Source organism: Myotis nattereri (assembly GCF_964212035.1).
Source record: "Myotis nattereri genome assembly, chromosome: 3".
In the NCBI taxonomy this organism is placed as follows: domain Eukaryota; kingdom Metazoa; phylum Chordata; class Mammalia; order Chiroptera; family Vespertilionidae; genus Myotis; species Myotis nattereri.
The window spans coordinates 129,130,028-129,148,988 of NC_138077.1; the positions used below are offsets into that span (position 1 = coordinate 129,130,028).

Sequence of the window (18,961 nt, forward strand, 5' to 3'; positions counted from 1 at the left end):
ATAGTTTGGCTCAGGCTTTACTCTGTCATTTATTTACTATCCCCTGGGATCATCCTTATAAATTATTCCATATCTCTGCTCTGTCCTTTATATAATGTAACTTTTGTCAAAAATACACACTTTTACAAAATTCACAGATTTCCATCTCAATCAATTTATTTTCATGAAACCTCAGTTTATGCACAGATTGTATCAACAGCTACAGGATCGGCATCAGTTGTCAAGCACAGGGAAAAGGCAGTGCCCAGTCTCAGAAATAACCCTGGACTGGAGTCACCAAGCTTGGTCCCCAGGGAGGGAAACAAAGCACAGGCCTATGGATCAACTGCTCTGCCTCCTCCCAGGGACGAGAACACCCCCTTTTTCTAGGAAAACCACCTTATGGGCATTGATGGTAATGGAAGAGGCAGCCTCCCTTTTCTACGTTTCAAGCACATTCTGAATGATTAAAGCCAAATCTCTCTGGGTCTTAAAGTGAGAGGTGCTTTTAATAGAGGCTGGGGAGTCTGAAGGACATGTTTTCAAGGACTAGTGAAAGAGAAGGGAACATTACTAAGAGCTAAGACTTAGTGTACAGAGGAAACAAGTAAAAGAAGTGACATGAGAACATCATAAGTTACATTCATTGAGTGTTTGCTATGTTCCAGACATTTTTCTGATCACTCCAAACAGATCTCTCTTTTAACCCCTGAAAAACTTATTTGGTAGGTAATATATTTTTATTTTACATATAAGAAAACTGAGGCACATAGAGCGTCAGAAACTTACTCAGAATCACACAGCTGTAAATAGCATATTATGGATTGAAACACAATCTGACCCTGAAAACTGGCTTTTAAACCACAAAGCTATATTGTTCTGAGTCATCAATAGTAATCTTAGGGAGAACATTAATTCTCCCACCGTGCATGGGATGGTGACTCCCGCTATTTTATTTTGTTTTTAAAGGATTGTACAATTTCAAATATCCAGAGGGATTGGGACCATCCAAACAGTATAACTGGGTTATACGTAGATTCATCTATTTATTTTTGAGTGTTAATTAATTGGCACACTAGACTATTCTACAAGTTTTGCCCTGATTCTAAAAGGCAATCACTGTGAGCCAAACACAGAGACATTGAGTTATTTATTTTCCAGTCTTTATTATGGGTAAGAGCTAAGTGACGATTTCATTATATGATTTCTGTTGTCTTATTAGATGACACTCTAATCCCAGCTCTTAAAAAGCAGCTTAGGGGAAACCTTGGTGACCCTAGAAGATAGTAAATTATATTGGAATGAATAATAGACTGGAAATCAAGAGCTCTGTGTGTAACTTGGCTCTCCCACTGATGTTTGACTAATATTTATATAGTAAATTGCCTGCTTGATGTATTTTTGGAAGTCCTACAGGCATCCAAACTTCATAAAACATAAATGTCCACCATTTATGCTTTTGCTCTTAAATATGCTTCTTTTTCCCCTATGTACCACCCTCTACCTAATCGTTCAAATAAAAATATTAAATCCTATCGACATTACCTCTCTATATTTCTTCAGTGGGACATCTCATCTCCATGTTTGCTCTCATTGCTTTTATTCTATGCCTGGGTGACTGCACCTGGCTCTTAATTGGACATAATGACTCCAGGCTAGCCCTTTTCAAATCTGACCTCCGCTTCGCACCACTATACAATCTCTTCCGTTTACTGAAGAAACAGATATGGTCTGTCCACTTCCAGCTGAAAACTACTCAGGGGCTGCCACTGCTGAGTCTAAGCAGCTTGTCATGGTCTCTAAAACCTTCGCTATTGTCCTCTCTTCATGTCTCTTCATGCTTTAGCACACCAGCCTGCTTTCGTTCCTTAAGCTCTATGAACTTCCTTGCATTCATACTCAAGCTAGACTCTGCTTGGATGAAAGATTCCTTCTCTTCTGGTTAAATTCTCATGTCCATTCTTTCTGTTTCCAAAGCATGCTGCAAATTTTATCCTAACATCACATCTTAAAGAAGTTGTCTTAATTCATTCTTTCTCTACGATAGATGATAAACTTTTCAAGGGCAGGGGCCTCATTCTAGTCATCATTTCAGCCCCACTGTATAACTCAGTCTAGGACATGGTAAGTGCTTAATAAATTGTCATAAATCCTCAAACTGAAATGATCATATATGAGTCACTTTCCTTCCCAGGTTTCATCCAAATTAAAAAAAAAAATGAATACCATTATATATTGCAGATAATATCCTACTTAGAATCATATGTAATATGTCATTTTCAAAATCCTCTCTATATAATTATGTGTTTGAGTGTTCAATTAATAAGACACATTTTATACTTTTACACAATCTTGTTTATATTTTTTTAAGTTTTACAACTCACAATATCCAACGCATATGTATTCACATTTATTTAGTGATGTCAAAGTCCTTATATTTGGCATTTGAAAAAGTTTACAGAAAACTTTCAAGTCAAATAATAGTAATGAAGAAGTTAAATAAATGTCTTAAATATGCAACATTGGTTAGCATTTGAGATTTAAAATGCAATAATATTAATTTAAAGTAGTATTAGAAACCTGTTATACTTAAAATGTATATTAATATTATGAGCTCACAAGTTTCGAAATCAGACTTATTTGGTTAAAATATACAATCTGCCACACATGACCAAGTTAACCTATGCAAGTTAAAACATAAAAAAAAGTGAAAATTATTCCTATTTTTAATTGGGACCATAATACCTCTCTTTCAAGGGAATATTAAGCTTTAGAGATGACTTTTAGTAGCTTTACTACAATTTAATGTTGATAATAATGATAGTGATACTGGTGGTAATGATGACGGTGGTGGTGATGCTGGTGCTAGCTCTTCCTACCTCTCTGCATTTTATACATGAATTTACCTCTGTTAAGGTAAGTTCCCTCATTCCAAGGGCTATCATTCTTTCATTCATCCTCCTTAACATAAGTCTTACTTTACCTTTAGGTTTTAGTCTAACATCATTTTCTCCGGAAAGCAGTCCCTGGTTTCGCAAACAGTCCCTAATTCTCTCCTGGAAAGCACCTGTATGCTTCTTTCATTGTGCTTCTTACAAACATAATAAATTTATTACTTACAAAATGCTATTGTAAAATCTTCCCCAACTTGAGTGTGCTCATTTTTATTTCTGTATCCCTAGCTTGGTACCGTGCTGATAACTATCCAATTGAAATCATTGTGAAAGGAAAAAAAAATGTTCTTTTATACTCAATTCAAAGAGTTGCAAAAGTGACTGTTTCTGTCTGCAGGTTACAAGCATTCCCAACATGAGAGCCATTTTAAAGAAGAGAGAGAGGATTTTTCAAAACCTATATAACTAGAGTCTCAGGTGAATCTAAGCATCGTACTGAAGACATATTGTAAAGAAAAAGAAAACAAAATATTGGTGGAGGACTGAAGAAAAGTAATTAATTAAAAAGAGGCGGTCCTGTTGTTCTGCCTTTTTGGTTTAGTCCATAGGAGGAAAGGTCTCCTGAGAGTAAGGGTCACTGAGGGACAGGGGGCATTGCTGGACACCAATGGATCCCTCTATGCTTACTGTCTCAGGCCACAGTTGCTGTGCAGGGCAAGAAAGGTCCATAAAGATGACATGTTTGCTTGGCGGCTCCCTGTTGGGGCTCCAATGTATTACCTGGATCTAATTATCTCATCTCCGGCTGACAAAGGGGTTTGTTTCCATGGAACGTTTCCATCACTCCTGCCCCAGTCCAGCTTCCAGGGAGCTGTCTAAAAGCCTGATGTATTTTTGGATCCCCTGCTCATTGGATGAACAAGCTGAAGCAAATATGTATTGACCTCAGAGCATTTATAAACTGTAGAACATTATATTCTCATCAGAGCCATAGGGGCAGTAAACTATAGTTTCTCTGCTGTGAAACATGGTTTTGCTTATGCACTGTGTTACCGGGGTTGTACCTAAACAATAATACATCATTTGTGGCACATGTCGCCTTCTTTATTGAAAGGCAAAACAAAGAGTTGAGGACAAAAATCATTACTTCTTTAGCAATTTTTCACAAAATGCTTTTCTTTTGTACTTGACACACAGATGGGACATTGTACTGCGAGGGAAATGATGTATGGCAGTGTGACAAATTTCATTTCCCTTCTAAAACCAGAATCAGAAGGATACACACATTTTAGAAAGTTGCGTTTCCTTAAAAAATTAAATAAGCTTTAAAAACGAAGTTGGGGGGGGGATATTTAGTGGGCTTCCCTGGGGAGGCATTTGTGTGCTTTAATTGAGTTGTTGGGTATTGATCAAAGTGCTTAAATGAAAATATTGGTAACAATAAATCGGCTCACGTAAGAGTTTCTGTATCATCTTGGAAATGATGACCCATGGCTGAGGCTGGATTTAACAGTGTGAAGCAGCCCAGTAGGACTTGGACAGACAATGGCAAGGACCCCAATTAGCTTCCCTGGGCCCAGCAAAAGTTCTATGTGAACTTCCTGAATGGTTGAAAAAATAAGGCAGCTGCTTCCAGCTCTTGCTGTTTCTTCTCTATTGTTCCCTTTTTTCTCCACTTCATCCTGCATACAGTGTTTCTCAAAGTGTGTCCACCCACCACCTGCTTCTAAGTCACTGATATGCTTCCTAAAAACGGGAGATTCCCAGCACCACCTCTGTGCTTCTGAATCAGGGTGTATAAAATTGGGCCTGGGGATCTGCATGGTTCATATATCCACACGGTGATTGTCTGTCCTTCTAAGCCTGTGAATCACTGCCCCGCGTCTTATCCCAGGCTGCTCTGAGGAGGAATCATGGTAACATCAACGAAGGACTGACTTCTTTCTCTCAGGGTCACTTTCTCTCACTGTGTTACATGGTGACTTGTAGAAGTGTTCATAGCTACAGCAGGTTCTCCAATAAGTCATTTTGTTCAGCGTTATTTCACTGTAACGTTGATGAAATGCTGTAAGAATCAAACTCTTGTTTATATTGATCAGCCTATGATAAAACTGTGGTTTCATTATACATCTTTTCCCACCGGTCCAAGAACCTATGGACAACATTAAGACTTTCGGTATAATTTAGCGCCACTCTTCCAGATAACATGTTCACATTTTATCAGGATCTTCTTGTTTCTATCGCATGATTTCATAAATTGCATTAGACATTTGTTTAAATAAAAATAAATAAATAAGTGATTTAAATAGGTTTAAGAAATGATGGGTTAAGTTTAGTGAAATATTTATGTCTACAGGACTTGTCAGGTCCTTTAATATAGGCCTGTACACCGGGAATCTTCAAATGGGGTTTCTTAAACATACTTGACAGGAAACTTCTTTGTCTTAAATGAATTTCTGTAGATTTGTATTTCTAAAATCCAACTGTGGAAAATACTGCCCAGTTCAGAAGGAATACTAGAGCATAAATGGAATCCTGGTGGAAATGTGACAGATTGGTTGTGGCAGAAGAGATATTGATGCCTCTTAAGTATTACCACGTATGTGACTATTTATTATGCTCATAGAGAGCCCTGCATTTATGTGAAGAAAATTACTTGATAAAGATAAATGAAAAAATACATATATCTTAGTCTTTTGGGGCTTTTATAACAAAAATATTGCAGACTGGATAGCATATAAACAGCAGAAACTTATTTCTACGGTTCTGTGGGCTGGGAAGTCCAGGAGGAAGGCACTGGCAGATTTGGTGTCTGGCAACAGCCTACTTTCTGGATTATAAATAGCTGCCTTCTAACTGTCTCACACAATAGAAGGGGCAAGGGAACTCTCTGGGATATATATATATATATATATATATATAAAATTTTTTTTGAAGGGCAGCGCTGTCTTTATTCAACCGTCTTGCACACAAATGAACAACCAGGATGTGTACCGCAGAACCAGGAAGGAGCCCGCGCCAGCTCCTGTGTGAACCACACCCCCAGCCCCAGCGCTGCAGGGGCCCCCGGGCGAGGCGCACGGTGGCTGCACAGGGGCCTGGTGTGGACTCGGCCAGGACTGTCCACCCAGCGCCCCTCCCCACGTTAAACAGCAGGCTCAGGTCCCAGCAGCAGCCCGGAAGGTAGTGAACAGAGGTGCCTGGAGGAAGAGTGGGCCACTCTGGAAATGGGGGGATCTACTCTCCCTCCACACTCCTGGAAGGGCTGTCCCTGGCCGACGGGGTTCCCAAGGAGGCCACAGCCGCTCCCCAGCCGCAGCCAAGGCCGAGCGGGGCGCCAGATTTTGTTGCTAAGATCCCGGGGCTGGTGGAGGGAGCGGAGAGGCTCCGGCACGCTCTGTGGGGCCACGCCCGCTAGCGTGGGAGTGGGCCGGGGCAGCGGGCTGCAGGGGGCCAGCGCTGGGCTCTGGGGAGGCCCGCAGGGGGGCCGCGAGGCCATCGGCAGCGTCTGTGTCGAGGTCCAGCCTCCAGTTCGCTTCGCACAGAGGCAGATCGTTTGCTTCGCGGGGACTGGAGCTGGACGAGCAGTACGCCTCCTCCCCTCCTAGAGGTCCATGGAGACCTGGTCTCGCGGGGCGGTGAGCTTGCGGTCGCGCTCCTCCTGCTGCGCCCAGGGCTGCTGGTTGCGCTGGTCGACGGCCTCATTCACCGACGGGAAGTCGTTCAGGATCAGGAGCTGCTTGAGGTCAGAGACCAGCTTCATCAGGGACTCACCGGCTCTGACGATGTTGGAGGCTCGCACGTGCATCTTGTAATTGTCCTGCTCGCCGTGGGTGGCCCCGGACACCTGGGTCTCATCCTGAATCTTGGCGGTCTTGATGATCTCGGTGAAGTTGTTCATCATTGACTTGATGTCGTCCTTGAGCCGCTTGTTGTCGGACTGCAGCAGCGTCTCTTTGCTCTGCGGCAGGGCTCTCTGCTGGGCCATGGCGGGCCTCCCTCAGTGCAGGCAGCAGGGGCCGCGGGCCACGAGGCAGCACCTTGTCCGCACACCTTGGGCCCCGCGGGCACCTGGCCAGGATGGGCCTGGGGACAAGCAAGCACCCCCCAGGAAGTGCGGGCTTCCGGGCGCCACTCAGCACCCGGAGCCTGGGGTCCTTTTATAAAGGCTCTAATCTCATTCATGAGGTCTTCACCCTCATGACCTAATCACCTCCCAAAGGCCCTACTTCCAAATACCATCATATAAGGGATTAGGTTTAAACATATTACTGGGGCTGGGGGTGGGGGGGTTGGGGGGGAGTATTCAGTTTACAGCAACGTTTTAGAGAATTTAATATTTGCCCCAAATTGGTTCACACTACTAGAAAATATTTCCTAGGTAACATTGCAGTTATTTAAAAAAATCAAGCTGCTACACTTACCTTAGTACAGATCTATAATATTTAAAATACTGTAATTTCCCTTTTATTTTTTAAACATCTCATCAGTTACTTGAATTATGAAAAAGCCAGCAAACCTTTGAAACACAATGTAAATACTGGGTGATGGAGTGTGTTTTCTTCTGGGATACTTCTGCAAATATTGGGTCTGCTTTAATTTCTGTAGTTTCTAACCATCTTGGGATCATCATGTACTCTTTCGGGATTTCTGATGATACTAATGGGACTTTCCCCTAAACATTATAAATTCACATGCAAAACAGTCCCTGCTACATTTTCTAGGGCTCCATGAATCATCATGTGAAGTCTACACCAGATGCTGTAAAGACATCTTCAAAAAGTATCCTTGCGCCAGTATTTTCCTCAGGAAGATAGATTCTCCCTCAGAAAGATAAATTATCCTCTAATTTGCCAAAGTGGGTGGTACCTCACTTTTTTTTTTTCTTTTGTGCTGTTTCAGCTAATTGAAGACCCAATCTATATCTATAAAGGTTCAGTTACAACTGGCTAAAACTTCAAGGCACTTTTTTTTTTTTAATCCTCACCCGAGGATAATTTTCCATTGATTTTTAAAGAGAGTGGAAGAGAGAGGGAAAAACAGAGAGAAACATTGGTGTGAAAGAAACACATCAATCGATTGCCTCCTGCAGGAGCCCAGGCCAAGGAGGAGCCTGAAAACGAGGTACATGCCCCTGGAATCAAACCCAGGACCCTTCAGTCTGCAGGCTGATGCTCTATCCACAGATCTGAGTTCAAAAGAACATTTCTAGGTACAGTATGTGGCATAAGGGTTAAGTTCAGGCATTGAAAGTATATTGATCACATGGGCACTTTGCTATGGTCCTTACACAGTGTCTGGTTCCAAGTGTGCAAAATTTGCCTTTCTCAATCATTTACTTTGGTGTCATGGGTCATTGAGGTCAAGTATCTTATCTCAGCTACTCATCAAAGCTTTCAAGCCTGTATCAGCAAAAGTAGGAATGCATTGTTTTCTTGGCTCAGTCAGTTGGAAATGCCTCTAGCACCTGAGTGGTCAATTGTGTCGAATACAGCCACTGATTCCAGCAGGAAGGTTGTCTATATAAAGTCATTGGATATTTTTGTTTGTTTTTTTCTCTTTTGAAGGTCCAACTCTACTTTTATCTTTGTCGCATTTATTTCAGATTTATGGCTCCCAATGTTGCTCTTGGTATGCCATCATTCATCAGAACAGGAGAAAGACCCTTGTTACAATTATAGTTAAGGATGATTTAAAAATTACATTCAGTACTATTTTTACCATGGTTAAACCAGTTATGTTTGCACAGTTAATGAAAATGCTAAGAGGTCAAGAAACAAATACTATTTGCACAAAGTAGAAAATTGTTTCTTCTTTTTTTGGAAATATTGAAATATGAATCTTACTTGTCTTATTCATGGTCCAGTTATTGAGTTGTGCATGGTTCAGTTAAGATAATATGTATGCTTATTGTTTTTTTTATATATCAGTTAATAAAAATTAAACCCATTAGAACTATAGTATAAAGACAAGAGAGAGTGATATTTTTTAATGTCACACTCAAACCACAACTCTTTTAATCAGCATCTGCTCTGTGTTAAGCTGCCTATAAAATCTGGTGACATGTTGACAGTGGAAGATGAAAACAAACAAACAGGAAAACTATAAAAGGCATGGTATTAACATCAAAGTAGACTAACCCTGGTCTCTTCCTTTGGCATTTGAAAAGCATCTTTATTTTGACCCTAAACAATTAGATTTTCTTGATGTTGGAACTCTGGATAAATAAGACTTGCATGTGAAACATGGATGTACAGGGACTGTTTGAACACAGTAAACCATTTGCCATTGTAAAACCTCCTTTATTATTTGGGACAATGGGAAAACAGATCCTCATTTGTTTGTGGATTAAGTTCATGCTCTTTAGCTGTGATGATAGGTACCACAGAGAAGGCAAACCAATTCCAACTGTAGTTTTATAACCCTGCAAATAAAGTAGGTCAAAGGTTTGGGACTATGAACAAGAAATAAGAAGTCTCTTGGATTTTTTTGGATACTGGAGTTTAGGAACTTCATTCCTTTTTTTTTTAATTGAGAGTGATGATCTAGATTTGTCTTAAAACTTTATGATTGTCTGCATCTACACTAAAAACAAATAAAATTAATGTGTGGGATGTCTCACTTTAGAGTGTGGCTGATTATGGTTATGTCCATTCTACAGGGATGGTGCCTACTATGAAAAAAAACATTTATTAAACCATGCCTTACATGGAGTACAATCATTTGCCATATATTTGTTTATTAAGTTAACAGTTTATACTATTAGCCCAGTAGTATGATATGTGTCAGGGGTACAGAGATGAATTGCAATCTCTTATCTCATGGAGTTGGTGAGAGAAAATAAACTAATCACCATCCCTAAGGTCAGGGACAACAAGGGAATTACCACACAGACTATGAGAAGGGATGGGGAGCCTTCCTCCTAGCATGACATTTCTCAGAAGGTGGAACTTTCTTCTCTCATCATGTGACTAAGGGATTTACATATGATCTATGGCAGGATAAATTAGCCACTAAAGAGTATAAAGCATAGTGATCAGTTTTCCTTCAAAAATAAAATGTGAAAATTTTCATTTTATTTAATAACTTTGCATTTCTCTACCCAGCGAAAGGCTTTTACCCAACTGTATTTGCAGGGCATTCACTATAAACCCCAGTGGAATACATTTACAGGGTTATTCCAAATTTGACCTTCTAAGGATCACTACATTCTAAGACAATTCTTTCTCCTTTTTTAACATCTTCAAAGTCTCTTTTGAAAAGGTTTTTATAGACTGTCAATTGGAGGGCTGTAGTAGACTCTGGTTCTTTTGTATCTCTTTTAAATGTATTTTTAATTGATTTTCAGAGAGGGAGAGAGAGAATATAAGCATTAATGATGAGAGAATCATTTGATTGGCTGCCTTCTGCATGCCCCACACTGGAGATCAAGCCCACAATCTGGGCATGTGCCCCAACTGGGAATCCAACCATGATCTGGTTCATAGGTTGACACTCAACTACTGAGTCATGCTGGCTGGGCTGTATTTTTTGTTCAAAGAAATCCAAGAAAGTTTCCTGGAGGAGAGTTTGTGGGTATTCATTAAACACCGGGCTGGAGCATAGATGTTAGAGTGTCACTTCTAAGACCTATTGTCCTGTTGATCACTTATTTTTCTTTCTTTTGCTGAGACAAAATATGTTTCTCTTACCCACCCACATGTCTTGGGATTTCCCATTATAAGAATGGATTGGGAGAAAGCCATGGAAGGAGGCTGAGAGCTGCACCCAGGAAGTCCAGAGAGGATGGGAAACAGGTTTTGTAGAAGAGAAGGCAGGTGTCACAGCAGGCATTGGAAAGGTCAAAGGCATTCTGTGTTGTTTTATTCATGCATTTCTTGGATTTTACCCTTGGTCTAGGTCACTAATGGGCTAGTCATGTAATTGAGTTAATTCACCCTCACCAACTGGAGTGCTCCCGTTTAGAGCACCGGTAGGCTGAGTGTTGGTGCGGTGGGAATAGTGACACGGCAGAAGGAGAGGAAATATTTCACAGACCCTTCAGAGTCGCTGGTATGGGACCCATAAAAGTCACCTACTCAGCGCGATAGTTGCAGCTGAACTAACTGCACCAATCTTTTCAGATTTTTCAGCTACTTTTTAAAATCACTGCCCTGGAAGTCTATTGGCTTCGGTGTGCATTGCCGTCATGCTTCACCAGCTGCATTTCTGTTGTTCAAGGAGGACAATTCTGGGAAACTGCTCAGCCGCACCAAAGGCTGTTCTGTGTGAGGTGTTTATTTTCACATCTTGGAGTAAAGCTTCAACTTTAAAAACAGGAGACATTATTATACTTTAGTTTTTTTTTATTTAAATTATAGAAGAAGTGGAATTTAGTCCTGTTAAAACTGTTAAATACCTATAGATACAGATAAACATGCAGGTAAAAATAGATATATAGATAGTATGTACCCTAGATGTGAAAGATAGCTAATCTGTATTAATGCTTTATATATATGTCTCACTCATAAAACCAATTTAATCTTTAAAACAATCTGCTTCGCTCTCCTGCCTGCCTGAATTCCTGTCTTTACTTCTTTCTCTATCTTTTCCTATTTTTCTTTATTTTTATTTTTGTTCTCATTAATTAAACAGTAGCAATTAGGCAGCTACAGAATGCATAAATTCCAATTCTAGTTTTACAACCATATTAAGAAGATATAAAGATTACATGTATATATGTACATATAATATGTTAATAAGCCTATGTGAAATTATAGCATTCAATGGGTAAGAATACCCAAGAGTTTTCCCCACTTAATGTTACTAGAATAAGCCTCTCTCTAAGGTAATCCATTTTCCTTCATGCTATTTAAAAATAAAACAAAGCACATTTTTAAATTATGCACGTGAAGGCAGGCAATATTCAGCTGGCTGCTTAACATTCAAAGGGGATTTCTGCGATCCACGCTGTCATTGCCATTCCCGCCTGCTCTCCACAGTACAAGAAAACACTGTTATTTACCCTGGGACACAGGTGACTGAACTTATAAAAATCACTACAAGACAAGATGTATTGAGGCCTGGCATGGAATGACAAATTCTGGTGAGGTTCACCAAGAAGAGACATATTGATTCTTAAATGATTAATAAGGAGAATATAATTGTATTTCATTAAGATGGATGGGATTTCATTTAGTCTGTCTTCTCCCTTTCCACTTCAGATGCGAGAGGAAATCAAGTCATCATCAGTGGCACCTCGTGTTAGCCTGCCATGGCAACAAGCTCATTGATTGAGCAAAAGAACTTTCAGATGCACTCGCTGGTCTTTTAATGGGTTGCTGAAAGCACAGATAACACAGCCAAGGGAGCCAACTGGGTTTCCATGGATATATAAAGAATGGACATTCATAATAAGATTTCCTAATGGTTTCTAACAGAGTTAGCCGTTTTATAATTCAAAGATTGGAGTACAAAATGGTACCTGCTTCATTCATTCGGTTATAGCTATTACATAGGGGGAGGAAGGCGGATGTGCCCTGTAGCATAGTCAGGTCTCTGGATTAGCAGAGCACTTTGCACTAGGATTTTACTCTATTAAATTTGTTATATAACAATAATAATACTATAATAATAATGGCTAAGTATGTATTGGACATATTTTGCGTAATCTCAATTATTTTTCAAAATAGTCTTCACTGCTGGGTACCATTAATATCACGATTTTACTGAGGAGAATTTTGAGGTTCAGAGTATCTTCCACACAAAAAGGGTTAGATTTAGCCTTGAATTTAGCATATTCTGATATTGTTTTTGAAGTAATACTTGGTTTCTGAGGGCAGCAATGTGGTGGTTGAATAAGTATACTTCGGAGCAGACTTTCTGAGGTTAAGGCCAGCTCCACTACTTAATAGTTATACAAACTATTGAGATATGTACCCTATGATGCCTCCATTTCCTCCTCTGTAAGATAGGGCTGTTGTGAGGCTTGGATAAGTTAAGGGATGTAAGTGCTGTGACTGGGCTATCTCAGTGCATGGGACACAGTGAGCATGCAAGATGTGTGAACTTGCCTGGGTTCTTGAGTTCTACTGTTGCAACGACACATGCTCAAGAGGAAAAGTTACCCTGTGACAGTGCATTTCAAGCCCAGCTTCCCCTGTTCTAGTGCAAGTTCTGAGGCCAAGCCCAAATTCAACGTGCAGGGGAAATACATCCCTTCCATTACCTGTGATATGACAAGAATATTTGTTGAACAATAATTCAAACTATCCAATTGCTTAATTTTTTCAGGACTCAATTTTGTCTCCTGTGAAAGGAAATGTAAAATTGGTAACCATCACAGCATGTTGTGACAGATATATGAGATGGAGCATGTAAACCGCTTAGCTCAGGACCTTGGACATGGTAAAACTCCACAAATGTTGGCCATTACCACAATTACTATTGTTATTATTAAGGCAGCACAGTATAGCAGTTATAGTAAAAAAGAAAGATCTACCTAATCCAAAATTCTATTTGGTAGGAGAATTATTAACTAGAGCTTCTATAGTTTCCAATTTTCAAATAAATAGCATTTAAAAATATACTCAGTGCCCTAGCCAGTTTGGCTTGGTGAGTGAAGCGTCTGCCTGTGGACTGAAGGGTCCCAAGTTCAAGTCTGCTCAAGGGCACATGCCCAGGTTGTGGGTTCAATCCCCAGTTGGGGGCGTGCAGGAGGCAGTCGATCAATGATTCTCATCATTGATGTTTCATCTCTCTCTCCCTGTCCCTTCCTCTCTGAAATTCCTTCCTCCCTGAGTATATAATCAGTGATAAAACTGAACTGAATACATTAAAATAATTTGATGATGCAAAATATTTTCAGAATTTCTCTATTACAGTTTTACTTTACATATTCCAATGCATAACATAATGAAGTAGTCAATAGATAAATACTGGCTAAACCAACTTATAGTAGAAACAGTTTTTCAGGTTCTCTTAAAGCATAGGGTAATAATTTGGAAGTTTTTAAAAACACATACATTAAGCAGCATAAAAACAGTACAACTCTTATTTTAAAGTTATTATAAAACCATTTAAAATGAGACAAAAAGAATAAGAAGACAGTGTATGCCTTTTTACTAGGAGGATAATTAGTGTTGAAGCCAAAGTTCTGCACTCTGATCCTTATGATTCAGTGCTTGGAATGTCTCCATATCCAGAGGTAGAATCTTTGGTCTATGGAAGTGCATGCAATTCTGACTTTTGCTTTATTTACAAATAAATTTGGAGAAACCAATCCCTCTTTCTGAGCCTCTGCGATGGTAGAGGAGTAAGAAGCAGAGTAATTGGGCTTCTCAAATCAGCACCCTGAGGCCTGGAGGGAAGTGCCTCTGGAGAGATCAGGGCCTCCTTAGCATGCACAGCAGCTAGGCAGCCCTGCAGGAGTCTTACCGAGCAAACTCCTGAGTCGCTGGACCAGCTACTGTGTGCCTGACCTCCCAGGAGGGATGGAGTGACACCAAGCATTTATCAGAGAATGAAGAATGTCTGTGTTTGAGTGTCTGGCAAAGTAAAGACAAAAGAAGGAGTTCGAAATTAGTTCTTAGTTCCTATGTTTGTAAGAGGGATGCACTCGTCATGTGAGGTAAAACTGCTCACCAAGGGAAATTTATACCAGCATGAAATGCAAACTGGTCTGGAATCACTTTGCCCCAGTTTAGAACCCTTATGGGCAGCAGAATGGGGCTTGTCCCAAACTGCATGGCAAATGTATATTAGGCAACAGAGAGTGCATTTTCTAATAAAAATAAAATACAGCTAAAATGGCACAATAGTCTCTTTAGATTTAAAATGGTTCCCATAAAGTAACATTTTGATGATTTAAATGGAAATGAATCAGAACATACAGATTAAATTTCCTTGAAAAACACATTGGCTTCTATATTTTTTTTATTAAATTTTCATTTCCAATATCGAAGTAGGCTCCAGGAAAAAAATTAAAAAGGAAAGAAGGATAACAAAAACATGTATTCAGCTCTGAGCATGATGTTGTTTCATAATATTTTCAGTAAGAGAAATTGAAAAAAAATTAAGCTGGTATGAGTGCTTGTTGTACAATATATGCTGCTGATATCATTGAAAACAAGATGGACTTGGAATATAACAGCAAAAAAAAACAAAACAAAACTGGTTAAGTATAAAATTTCATATATAATATTTTTAAAACATGTAAATGACCCTTCTTATTAAAGAAACATAACTTCAAGAGATTCTCTTATATTAGGACATTTTAAAATACTATCCTCATGATAGATTGAGATATTTCAAATTGAAACCAGGTTTTGTAGACTAGAATGGATATAATGCTTACTCGAGGAATTTTCCTAATAAAATAATCATCAAAGGACATTCGAAAGAGAGGCTTATGGAAAGAAATAGTGATGTGCTAGCATGATCATTATTTACCAAATATTGACTCAATTAAGGAGCACTGTGCATGATCTCATTTTATCTCACAATGCCCATGTTGTGCTATTGATTGTTATCTCTGTTTCACTAAAATGGAAGCCTAGGTTTATGGCGATAAAGCAACATGCCCAAGTTTGTGAACTTACCAGGGAGTGTACCACCTGGTCCCCACATTATGCTATGAGCAGCCTGCCACACAACCCCTTTTCTTGATTTAGCTTCTTTGTTTATGTATAGGACAAGCACTAGTAGTTTTTTTAGCAAGGGGGCATGATAAGCTATTGTGCCTTCTGGGCATGAAAATATCTTTGATTTGCCCTACACATGATGCATAGGTTACCTGGGTATGGAATTCTAGGTTGGAAACTATTTTTCTTCAGAATTTTGAAACTGTGTTTCATTATTTCTTAGCTTCTATGCTGCCATCAAGATTATCCCAGGACATTCTTAATTCCAATACTTTTTGTGTTACTTGTTTTTTTCTCTGAAATGTTTTGGTATTATTTTACCCCATTTTTTTCTGGTCTACATGTTTGGAAGCTCTATTTTGGGGAGTACTGAATTTCCTAAGCTGCCTATCTAATATTTTTATCTTTTATTCTTCTATATTCATCTCATCTCTTATTATTCATTTTTGGTAGAAACTCTTTAACTATCTTATAACTCTTTTGTTGACCTTTTTCCTTTTGATTAATTTTTATAAATGTAAAATTTCTGAGAGCTCTTTTTGTTGTTGTTGTTTCTTTGTTTTCATTGTCCCTTTTTAATAGTATTTTGTTCTTATTTCCAGTTGCTATAATGAAAAAACAAATCTTTCTGAAGATATTAACAATGTTTTTTTTGGAAAAAGATTTCTTCTGCTTGCACAATTTCAGTTTCCTATGTGTTTTGGTTCCCTGTTTGTATTAGTCACCAAATTTTATGTCAGTGACTTTCCTCTAATATCTATTAGACCTTATTTCATTTTAATGTCCTTAAAATGAGGATTAAATTGGAAACTATGATCCCCTGGTGGAGCTTGTCCACTCTGAGAGCCGGATTCTCCAGGACAGCCTCCAGCCTAGAAGACAAAATCCTGCCTGGGGCCTACGCATTCAATGTGCACATGTTCACTTTTACGCTATACTTCAGCTGTCAATAGTCAACTCCACTATCAACTGGGTCTTAATCATCCAAACAGAAAAACAACTTCATCCTCTCTGAAGAATAACTCCCAGGGTTCTGCTGGGCTGAGTGGGAGAAGAGTCTACCAAAATTTGGCAGAAGAGTATTTACGGCTGGAACTGCTTCTTAAAAAGCATTTAGTGATTTTTTTATTATTTTAGAACAATCTTTACCCCCTTTTAGCACATGGTACTAAAAACCCTTGAAATATTGGATATTATTTATTGTAAATGTTACTAGTTCTTAGATTTTCCTTCATTGTTGGTGTAGGATTCAGCTAAGTTGAATTTATTCATCATCTGATCTCTAGCTTCCTCTTTATTTTCTTTTGATTCTCTCTTATTTTTCCTATTCTTTCAAAAAACAACTTTTTTACAATAATTTTAGTGAAGTTTCAAGAAAGCAAAATAAGATCTATGTGTGTAATCATCCACCTTTAACTGTAAGCCTGTGAATGTGCTTTCTTCTTACAGTTTAAGGAATTCTTGAAGGTAGACAATATTCACTTTCTGTATGTGTATGTCACAGTTTTAAACACAGAAATTTGTACATAGCAAGTACTTAATAGAATGTACTGAAAAAAAGTATATAAATATGCATATATAACCTCAGCCTATAATAGACTAAACTGAGATTTGGCCAATAATAAAATAAAGTAAATTAATTAAATGAATTAAAATAAAAAAATTTCTCAAGATACTACATGTATTGTTCTTATACGTATTGTCTTTTATGAAAAGTAGAACTAAAATAATGCAAAAGGAAAATTTTATTAGAATAATGAATCATTGAAAATTCTATATCTTAAAATAAATTCTTTTCCTTCAAAATAATTAACTAATTTTATTAAATTAATAATTTTCCAGGTTTTGTAACAATTTTAATGAAAAAAGATAGCCTTTAATTTTTTAAATATTATACAGTGAGGCTGTGTATATTGGTAGAGTTCCTACACAAATTAATATCATGCATATTAATTATCAATTTACATATCCATCACCCACTAATATTTGAGCTTTTTAGATCAGCAGGCACATCTTTTTCATTTTTGTATTCCTTTCACCATGTATGCACCCATTTGCTGAATGAACAAGTTGGTACACATGTGTAATTGGTCTTCTGATTGGTAGTTCAATACTGTTACAAAATAATTGGGTGATCTTTCAAAAGGAGCTTAAGATACACATAACTCTGTTACAGTAATCCCACAGAGAATGGAAACAATATAGAACATTTAAAAGGGCTGACTACCTTTAAAAATTCTCAATTCAAGAATACTGTGGATTAAATTATGATAATCTTTTAATGATAAGACTTTCCCAGTTGCCTGACATTAGGAAAGTCCACATTGATCAGCTGTCATGGTTTACTCTATTGTTGCTATTGAAATAAAAGTAGGACAAACAGCAAACAAATTATTGATTGTTGATAGTATCATCTTTTAATGTCCTTGTATTTTAGAACAGTTGAACTATCTTTACATGTAAACATTTAAAATATAAAAAACTGTACTATGAAATAACAAATAATTTTCATCTCCCTAGAGATACTTTTATTGCTAAATCTATAAATGAAGAAGCACAGGTAAAAACCTAGGGTGTATTCTTGCAGGAAGAAGTTCAACATAGTTTCTCTTTTTAATTTTCTTTTAATATAGTTTTTAGATGGAACTTAATTTACTTTTATATCCTATATAATAAAGAGCTAATATGCAAATGGTCATCACTCCCTCATGCTGGCATGCCTTAACGGCTCAGACACTCAACACTGGGGAGAGAGGAATGGGCACCAGCCAGGCACAAATGAGCTCATGAGAGAGGAATGGGGACCAGCCAGCCTGAGGCCCGGGAGAGGGACAAGTTTCCCACCCTGTGGTCCCAGGTGCCAGCAGCTGCATCTGCACCTGTGGCCCAGGAGAGGGAACAAGCCACCTGCCCTGCAGTCCCAGGCATCTGTGGCTTCAGTCCAGGCGAAGCCACCCACCCATGGCCCCCTGCTGCTGCGGCCAGCCAGGCCAAAGCCGGCCCAGGTCCTGGGTGTCTGCAGCTGGCCAGATGGAGGGAAGCTAGGGTCCTGGGTGCCTGTGACTGGCCAGAGGTGGGAATCCTGGGTCCCAGGTTTGGGGCAAGGCAGAGATAGTTAGGGGCAATCAGGCCAGCAGGGGGGCAGTTAGGGGTGATCAGCCAGGCAGGCAGAGGTGTTTAGGGGCAATCAGGCAGGCAGGCAGAGGGGTTAGGGACAATCAGGCAGGCAGGCAGGTGAGTGGTTAGGAGCCAGTGGTCCCGGATTGCGAGAGGCAGTTGGACATTCCCTGAGGGGTCCCAATTGAAGAGGGTGCAGCCTGGCTGGGGGACCACCCCCTTACCCCACCCACTGTGCATGAATTTCAGACCTCTAGTATGTTTATAAAATGCTTTAAGAATCAGTAAAATGGTGACATTAGGACATACCTAGTTTTCACTGAGATCATTTAAAATCTTTAAAAACATATT

General features: G+C 39.0%; 1 pseudogene across 1 annotated transcript; it reads right to left on the bottom strand.

Moving 5' to 3' along the window:
* Nucleotides 1–6,223: 6,223 nt before the first annotated feature.
* LOC308515483 (mediator of RNA polymerase II transcription subunit 22-like) lies at nucleotides 6,224–6,861 on the bottom strand (annotated as a pseudogene). Its single transcript has one exon. The product of its transcript is annotated as a mediator of RNA polymerase II transcription subunit 22-like (transcript).
* Nucleotides 6,862–18,961: the final 12,100 nt, after the last annotated feature.